Source organism: Canis lupus, chromosome 16 (genome assembly GCF_048164855.1).
Source record: "Canis lupus baileyi chromosome 16, mCanLup2.hap1, whole genome shotgun sequence".
NCBI classification, from domain to species: Eukaryota; Metazoa; Chordata; class Mammalia; order Carnivora; family Canidae; genus Canis; species Canis lupus.
This window is the reverse complement of record NC_132853.1, coordinates 44,677,779-44,686,008: the sequence shown is the minus strand read 5'-3', so window position 1 is coordinate 44,686,008 and position 8,230 is coordinate 44,677,779. Positions and strand designations below refer to the sequence as shown.

At 42.2% G+C, this 8,230-nt stretch overlaps 1 long non-coding RNA gene across 1 annotated transcript; it reads right to left on the bottom strand.

Moving 5' to 3' along the window:
* Nucleotides 1–660: 660 nt before the first annotated feature.
* Nucleotides 661–7,539, bottom strand: LOC140607551 (uncharacterized). Its single transcript, XR_012009524.1, has 2 exons — nucleotides 7,421–7,539; nucleotides 661–2,213 (listed from the first exon to the last, which is right to left on the bottom strand). It is a non-coding gene; the product is annotated as an uncharacterized lncRNA (long non-coding RNA).
* Nucleotides 7,540–8,230: the final 691 nt, after the last annotated feature.

Below are 8,230 nucleotides of genomic sequence, written 5' to 3'. Positions count from 1 at the left end.
ATAATTAAAAAAAAATTATGGCAAAAACGAGATTTTTTTTTTTTTTACCTCAAAAATGAGGTAGAAAATGTAGATAAGTCCCTACAACCCGAGCATTCAGATATCATCTCTATTGTTACCATTTTGGGGTATTGACTTTCTGTGTGTGTGCGTGTGTGCATGTGCACATAGGCATTTTTTTTTCTCTCCTGTCCACATCCAAGACTCACAATATCTCAACCTACATAATGCATACAATTTACAAAATATATACGTTTCTAAAAATGGGGACATTTTTGCTTTTATTCCTTTTAAGTATTCCCATTCCTTAACAACAGCAGAGCAGACACATACATGAATAGTCCCTCATTCATGTGACTGGCCACTATTCTTGGGTTTGTCAGGGGTCCGTTTTTCAATTTTTCCTTCCTCTTGACTATTTTATAAAAGTTGTTTCTGTAGCCGATTCTCTGTGACACTACAAATGCTTCCTGGGTTAAATTCCTAGAGACAGGATTTCTATGTCAAGAGCATCTTCAGTAGCATGTAAGTATATAACATGTGTTATCAAATAAGGCAAAACTACTTTTTTAAAATGTCTTACCCCACATAACCTCTCATCAGCAACATAGGACATTGTCCAGGTTCTGGCTGGACTCCTGAGAGTAATCATTCGAGAAATACTTCAAGGTGAATTTTTATTTTTAATTAATTTATTTTTTAAGTGAATTTTTAAAGGGGAATGACTAAGCAGCTTTGAATGTTCAGACCTTGTTGCCAAACGGAGGTCAGTTTCAGGAATTCACTTGTTACCAAATGATTTCGAGTCAGAGTCAAGACAGACCCCACGGTGGCCGGTGGCCGTGCCTAAGGGCTTGTAGGTTGATTTGTAAGAAAGGTCAAGTCTTTTTCTTGCCGAATTCAAAGGAGCGGAAGCTGGCTGGCTTCCAGGTGGGATATCCTGATTGGAAGTCACCTCTGACATTCAGCTTTGCCCCTTCCTTACCATCTTTTTAGTGCAAATCCCTCAAAGGAGAGCGTGATGTCTACGCATGCTGGTTCGCACAGACACACAAAATGCCACAGACACGTGATCTCCTTGAGTCATCCTGTGTGGCTTTGGGGTCCCAGGGGGAGGGGAAGAGGAAGCAGGCTGAGAAAATTTGGAAGTCCTTTCTGGTAGCTCCATATCAAACATGAGTGTTTGGCCCACGAACAGCTGTTACGTCAATTATTTGTATTAATAACAGTGAGTAATAATCACAAAAATATTGTGTGTGCTGCCAAAACTCCACTCGGTGCTATACAATATGCGTAGGTCAAAGTCCTTGTGAGACCTTTTATGATAGCCTTGAAAATCATTTCTTATGTTTGCAGAGCCCTTTAGAATCGACCAGGTGTCTTTGTATTGATAAGCTCATGTACGGTGAGTTGTCAGGTTTGGTGGTATTCCCTGCTTTTACCTGTCTTTGAATAATACTCAGTTGCAGACTTGTAGATTCTTTCTGTTTCAAGTTGATAATTTAAATCCTTACTTAGAAAAAAAAATACAAAATGATGGACTTGAGTCTTTTATCCTATTTCTTAAATGGGATGCAATAGAGTTGCAGATGTGGTTAGCTGCTATGACACATTTAAATAAATTTTAAAAAGAAGATATAAAAGTCAGACCATGGCAAGTGATGCTTTCACTCAGTGCTCTGTCCCCTGGAAGTCAACATGAAACAGTCCTGTGGGTCTTGGATCAGAAAAGTCCCCAAACATCCTTCATGCACGGCTGGAAGCGTGAAGACGTGGTGTCCTGGCTCCAGTCCAGGGTGGAGGGGAATTTCAAAAGCTGGTTCACATATTTGTTATTTTCCAGTTTGAGGTGCACACTTCCTATCTCGGCTGTTTGTGCTCTCTGGGAGCAGCCAGCACGTTGGTGGTGAAGAGGGCAAAGGCTTCTTCATATCTGAAAACTGGCAAGTGCTGTGGGATGTTTTTGGATGAAGAGTTCAGGGAAAATGTTCATTTTGTGACCACTGTGTGGTCATTAGCATGGTTCTCGATGTACAATGTTTTATTAGTGTGGTCTGCATTATTAGTTTACTTGGAGCATCATCATAAATTATTGCCGTTGTCACTCTAGTCTGGAGAAGCCTGGTCAACTGGAGAAAGGAAAATGGTCTAGATTTTTGTCATCGTTTTTAATTCCAGTTTATGTGCAACAGCTCATGAGGGACTTGGGAAACCTACAAAAAAAAAAAAAAAAAAAGATTTGTTAATTCCAAGAAAGAGATGCTGGGATGTGGGGAGCCAGCAGAGGAAGTCTCAGAGAGCAGAGGGGTCCCAGAGGGTCTTGGGGCAACATGGGCGACGAAATGATGGAAATAGACAATTCTCACAAAAGTTGATTGAAAAGATAAAACCACTATTCTGGGCTCTGCAGGTTAAGAGTGGCTTTTAAAAACCAGACCTCAGTGCTAAGAGACATCTCCCAAGAAGATGGACTTCTTGTCCATGTGGTATGTCCTATGTGGACTGGATGGCCCAACATGGGTGTTTGGTGGGCTCATCTTGAGAGCTGCCCAGTTCATAATTAAACAGGCTAGTGTGTCTACACAGAAACCCTTGTTGGCAGAAGGGAGGGGAACCGAGGGCATTTATCTGGGAAATACATCAGTAGTGTCTCATGGTGAAAACTTAGAAATAAACCCAAAGCCATTGTTGATGGCTACCCTCCATGCCAGTAGTCTAGCCCCATCTGCTCATCCTTCTAGAGGGTCTCCTCTGTGCTCTTTTGTGATGTGGGCTTTCTGTAAATGGTGCCCTGCTGCATGCGGGAACTCAGACTTGCTGGTAGCACGTCAGGTGTTTCTCTAAAAACTCCTTGTGCGTCAAGACATCCAGAATCACTTTTTGCCTAAAATGACAGCGTCACATTCCATGCTCTATATGTGCAAGTCATTCTACAAATGGTATTTAGTTTTTTGTGATGCTGCTGTTTGGTAAGAATGATGTTGTGCATGTCAGGTGTGTGTTATCAGTTTTTTTTAAATTTTTATTTATTTATGATAGTCATACACACAGAGAGAGAGAGGCAGAGACACAGGCAGAGGGAGAAGCAGGCTCCATGCACTGGGAGCCCGACGTGGGATTCGATCCCGGGTCTCCAGGATCGCGCCCTGGGCCAAAGGCAGGCCCTAAACCGCTGCACCACCTGGGGATCCCTGTTATCAGTTTTATATTCTGCCCAGGCAGAGATGAGAAGAAATGATATTCCAGGAATGTCTGAGATGGGTTGACTGGCCAGCAGAGTTAGGCCTGGAAGACACATTTTTGGGGCAATCACTTGCCTAAGTTGACCCATGGTATTCCTTGTACTTAGCCTGAGAGGCAAATGGCTCCACTAGAGCCCTGCAGGATATGTGTGTGTCCAATCAGGGGACATTTGTATATATTTGAATATGACAGTGAGATTCTATTAACCTTTGTCTCTTCCCCCCCCCCCCCTCTTTTCTGTAAGGGTAAGGGAAAAAATACTTTTGAACCCACATTTTATATTTTACTGAGAACCTTCTCTTATACCCACCATTTCTTCATTAATAAATTTTTGGCATATCAATAGGCACAATTATGCAAACTTCACATTATGGCATTAGTTTATGGCAAAACTTATAAGGGACACATTCTTTACAGCCAAAGGTATTGATAGAGATTATGGATTTTAGTGACTGTGTTGCCTTCCTCTTTAGAGGCTGATAGTTGACTGATAGCCAGTTACAACCCATCATTTGAGCAGCCGTAAAAGGGGTTGATTTTGTTCCTAAAATCATTAAAAGAATAAATTATAAACAAATTCTACTATGGAGAAGAATGATTTGATCACAACGTTAGTGATCGAAACCAACTGACTAAAATGTCCTAGTTAAGAAATATTAATTTTAGGGACGCCTGGGTGGCTCAGTGGTTGAGCATCTGCTTTCAGCCCAGGGCGTGATCCGGGGGTTCAGGGATTGAGTCCCACATTGGGCTTCCTGCAGGGAGCCTGCTTCTCCCTCTGTCTATGCCTCTGCCTCTCTCTGTGTGTGTCTCATGAATAAATAAATAAGATCTTTAAAAAATATATTAATTTTGTTCATGGGTTTTAAAGTTTTTTATGCTTGTTTAGCAGAAAGGAAATATCTTGTAATGTGACCCACACTGAGAGGTATTTCATTTAAAGGTTCTAAGCTTTTCTATGTCATAAAATATCCTAAACTAAATATTAGAGATTTCAAAAATGATGAAAAATAGGCTTTTCCTGATGACTTTGGTTACTGGCTACACCATTCGAAATAGAATGAGTTGGTTTCAAGGGATCAGAGAGCAAAGGGGACAGACGGAAATAGCTGAAGATAAACCCTACTGTCCTCTCACCTCCAGGGGCAGATTGTATCTTGCCAGGTCCAATTCATCAGGGAATTTCAGATTTCAGAAAGGGCCCTGATAGGAGTGAACAATTGGCTTTGAATTTTGACACTCGTAACAGATAACTTGGACTTTTTTGGGAAATTTGATGATGACATATGATGAATTTTCTTATCTGGGAAAGAAAATGTGTTTTCTAAGTACTTTTATGGAGCGGAGTGAAGCTTTCTGGAAGTAATCTAGTTTTGACTGTACTCGCTCTAGCTTCTCTACTGCTGCTCGAAATCGTAACATCTTGGAGAATTCTTATGTTGCTCCTAAAATAGGCAGGGACTCTTTGCTTACTCTCTCAAAGAGAGGTGGCATTTCCAGTTACCCAGGCTTAGGAAGCAGAGTGCTCTTCCTCCCTTGGGGCTCAGCTCTGCCCTGAGCAAAGGAATTGGCTTCTTTTGAATCCTTTTTGATTTGTTGTGCTAGTTTGAGCAAGAGGACCATGAATAGCCTTGATTTATTTTTGCTCATAAGAGAACAACAAACAGACAGACTCTGTGATCTAACAGGTAATCGGCAAGTGTTAAGGGAGTATTTGCTATACGCTTTCCATTGCACCATGTGCTTTTGGGAATATAGGAATAAATTATCAGAAGTTTCTGAACCAGCTTCCCTCCCACCATCCTTGTCTCTTCCACTAATCTCCACCTAAAAGTCCCAAGTCAGATAACATTCAGAATTGCATCCTGCCTTCTCAGAAACATCTAGCAAGAGGGAAAGTAATGGCTGGCACATACTGGAGCTCTGGCCTTGGGCTTGCTTGAACTTGACTCCTTGCCCATTCTTCTTGTTGGTGTCCAGGCCCCCTTGCTGGCCGGGGTTTTGTTTTGTTCCCGACTCTACAGCTGGCCTCTCCAGACTTTGTGCCTGTTTGTGTGTCTGCTCCTGTCCATTCCAAGTCAGGTTTCCAGCTTCAGTACCTGTAGATATCACTCCTGCCAGCTCCTCCACCTGCCTCTGCCTTGGCTTTTCTTTGGTGATCCCAATTCTAGATTTGTGCTCTACATTCTGTTTTTGTTTCAGCCTATAGCCTGATCCAGAGCCATTGTTTATAGTGGTCATGGCATAATTTAGCTGTTCTCAGGGGGAACCGGGCAAGAGGACATAAATGTCCTGGTGAAAATTTATTACCTCCTTGGGAAAACTGGTTGTACTGTCCGGGGTAGCTGTGAAAACCCATCCGTAATGTCTGTTACGGTTATAGCTTGTTAGGACCACACTCTGGAGTATGATAGTTCAGTTCTCTCTTCTTTCCATCTTCTTCTTACTCTCCAAGATGTAAAGATGAATAGGATAGGGCATCCCTTGAAAGGCTTTACAACTTCTTAGGAAACATACAGAGCACTGTTTTAAAAGATGAAATGTGATAAGTGGTGCAAGGGAGGTACTGAGTCTATTGGGGACAGAGGGGAAGAATGGGATGTCTAATGGCTCAGAGAATTGAGGGAGGTTTCATTCAGTAGTGAATATCTGACTGGGCATTGAAGGACAAAGAAGGGAGATGTAGGGATTTGTGTGATGGACACTAAGAGTGTATATTTAGAGGAAAATGGTCTTTTAGTGTTGTCATGGCCTATGAGTTTAGATTTTATTTTGTGGCATGTGAAGGATGTTGAGCAGAGTAGTGTTCTAGTTATATCTAAGGAAAGATTGGCCGGAATAGTATGTGAGATGGATGGGAGCTGGAATAGACCTAGAGATAGTGGGAAGTTAGAAATTATTTCATTTGTTGGGGTGGGAGAAATGATAGACTAAAACAGGAGATGAGAAAGACACATATGAGAGTCATTTCAGTGGATGAAGCAAGAGAGGGGGTTGAAGGTAGAAGGCAAGGCAGGTAGAGAAATTGGGAGCTCGTTTTTTCCCGAGTCTGGGGAAAAAAAGTGACGTTAACAGAGAAATGGAAGGAAGGATGAGAAAGGGGTAAAGGGAATAAAGAAAGATAACCAGTCCCATCTCACAAATGTAGGCATGATGCCAGTGGGACATCCTGATAGAGCTATGCAGCAGATAGTCCAAAAGGCCTGGTAAGGTGGTGATGCTCAGATCCCTATGGGGTCTAGCTTTTTTTTTTTTTTAAGATTTTATTTATTCATGAGAAACACAAAGAGAGAGGCAGAGATATAGGCAGAGGGAGAAGCTGGCTCCCTGGGGGAAGGTGTTCGATCCCAGGATCCCGAGATCATGACCCGAGCCAAAGACAGACGTTCAACTGCCAAGCCACCCAGGTGTCCCTTGGGGTCTAGCTGTTACTAAATTAGGTGGGCTAGATTCTTCCTCATACTTCTGTGTGAGTATTGCTTTTGGCATTATGCTCCACAGATCTAATACCAACCTTCTCTACCTAATTTGGAGGTCTACCTAATGGTACAGGTAGAGAAATAATGATTCTGACTGGCCTGTGTGTGTGTGTGCATGTATGATTATTATAGCTCAGTCTACAAAGATAAGTCCCTTTAGCTTATCTGATCTCATTTTGCTAAACTATAAAATATGGTTGATAATGACCAGTGTATCGATCACCCAGATGGCTATATGTCCAAACTGGAAAGTTGCTAGAAGCGCAAGTGCTTCTAACTAAAATAAATCATCTTTATACTCATCATCATCATCAAAAGTCCATAACGGATGTATTTAGTGTGATTTTTAAACCCCTTCTCCCATTGCTTCCTATAAAATAGGAAATCACCAAATGAGAATCCCCCCCCCCTTTTTTTTTGGCATTAGTCTGTGAATCATGGATTTATTTCTTCTAAAGTGACAATTAAAAGCAAGGAGAAAGAAAGCCCAACTGCATAAACACATCGATTTCTATTTTAAACTCAAAGTGCATCACACAAACCACAAAACCCCAAATCAAATTTAGCTCCTTCCCAGCCCATGCCCAACCCTTGGGCTCTCCCAGAGGTGGACTGCTGGGAAAGTGTCTGGGCTCCAAGCCCAGGCTTGTTTAAATGGTTCTTTCCTCTTCCCTCCCCACGCCTTCCCCCCAGCACACCTGTTTGCAGAGCCTCTTCCTCTCCTGTCCAGGCATTTTGATTTTGGTCACGACCACCTGTTAAGGATGACGCAGATTTAGCCCTACGCACATCCTTGCCTTGTTGCTGTCTTCAGAGTCCCAAACTGTGTTGATTCACCCTACGGGACATTATTTTTAGCCTTTATCTCTTAGTGGTTTTGTTTTCTTTCCGCCACCTTTTGACCTGAGAGCTGGAAATAAAGTCTGCCTTCCATAAAGACGAGAAAGTTGTCGGTCATTTCCTTCCTGCTCACATGAAAGGCCAGCCCAGCAGAGCCCGGGGAAGACACGGACAAGTTCAACTCCCTGGGTCCTGCAAGCAGGACTACTCTTTACAGGGCACAGCTCATCACCTCCTGGTGCAAAAGTGGAGCGGTCACCTGGAAGAGGCAGCTGTCCATTCAAAGGGTCTCGAAGATGCTCAAGGGGAATGAAATAAAAGAAAAGCACATTTCTCTCTCTCCCTTTGATCGTGGTTGCTGAACTTGAACATCTGGGTGAATTTGAGTCGCCTGCCTACTTCCTTTTTTTGAAGTAATTAAAAGAAATTCGCAGGCAAAGTGAAACGATTGCTTTTGGCATGAAACCACGTGAAGTGGTACTTTCATTGGACAGGAGACCTCGTTTTTACTGTGGAATAAAATCTGGGAAAGTGCTTTGTAAATTGTAAAGCACCAGGTGTATTAAAGGGCTTGAAAATTATAGTTTGCTGTCCCTGAGTTTGAAGTGAATATATATGTATAGACAATTCAAAGAGAATAGAAAGATATAAAGATGAAAGTGAAAAAT